The 1,129-nt window shown below is 45.0% G+C and overlaps 1 non-coding gene across 1 annotated transcript; it reads right to left on the bottom strand.

Annotated features, from left to right (window-relative positions):
* Positions 1-523: 523 nt before the first annotated feature.
* Positions 524-595, bottom strand: TRNAV-AAC (transfer RNA valine (anticodon AAC)). Its single transcript has one exon. It is a non-coding gene; the product is annotated as a tRNA-Val (tRNA).
* Between the last annotated feature and the right edge of the window lie 534 nt (positions 596-1,129).

The raw sequence follows: 1,129 nt of genomic DNA, 5'->3' as shown, positions 1-1,129 counted from the left end.
CACCCTCCTTAGGCTCCACCCAAAAAAAACCTCCCACCTGTAGCAAAGAGGGACCTGGCAACGCTACTGGCAATCCTAATCCCCGGGCACTGCCTTCAAAATCTCCAGGCATGTCCCAAGGCAGTGCTCTAGCACAGAGCCTGATTCCATTTACTTAGACCCACCCCTGCACAGTCCCATCCTGGGATCTGTTTTCGGTTAAGTCGGTAGTAAAACAGAATGCTTTGCCTCCTCTCACACATCGTTGTTTTAAAACAGATCAGATTGAAACACGAGGCATTTACCTAAACAAACAACGATAATTAATAATAGTAATGATAGGGATGAAAAATAAGAGTTGCCTTCCGAGTTACAATTTGCCAAACAGATGAATCCGATAAGCCACATGAACACATGAAGCTGCCTTATACTGAATCAGATCCTTGGTTCATCAAAGTCAGTATTGTCTACTCAGACCAGCAGTGGCTCTCCAGGGTCTCAGCCAGAGGTCTTTCGCATCACCTACCTGCCTAGACCCTTTAACTGGAGATGCCGGGGATTGAACCTGGGACCTTCTACATGTTAAGCAGATGCTCTACCACTGAGCCACAGCCCCTCCCCTTGATAAAGTTTTTATATGGCATGCAGAAGGTCCCAGGTTCAGTCCCCGGCATCTCCAGTTAAAGGGACTAGGCAAGCAGGTGATGCAAAAGACCTCTGCCTGAGACCCTGGAGAGACGCTGATGGTCTGAGTAGACAATACTGACTTTGATGGACCAAGGATCCGATTCAGTATAAGGCAGCTTCATGTGTTCATGTGTTCAATATAAAATCGTCAGTGATCAATGAACGCCAAACAAATGGTATTTGGATGGCTATGCAAAGTGCGAACTTGGTTTATCCACACAGTCCACAAACCAGAACCAAACTCTCATAAAGGTGTGGCTTAGCCTTTTCTAAGCATTCTTGATGGGCCCAAAATGTAGCTAACCATTGACTCTTAGGAGGAATGCGATTAACGTGTCATTGGTAAGCAAGAAAAGCCTTTGTGGTGGTTAAAAAATAAATGAATGTTGAGAAGAATTGGAAGGAAGAGCTTCTATGCCATTAAAGGTTTATGGAATGGAAAAAAGGAAGGAAGAGCCAACTT

This window comes from Euleptes europaea, chromosome 19 (genome assembly GCF_029931775.1).
Source record: "Euleptes europaea isolate rEulEur1 chromosome 19, rEulEur1.hap1, whole genome shotgun sequence".
NCBI lineage: Eukaryota > Metazoa > Chordata > Lepidosauria > Squamata > Sphaerodactylidae > Euleptes > Euleptes europaea.
Note: the sequence above shows the minus strand (reverse complement) of the source record. Positions and strands in the feature narration are given on the sequence as shown.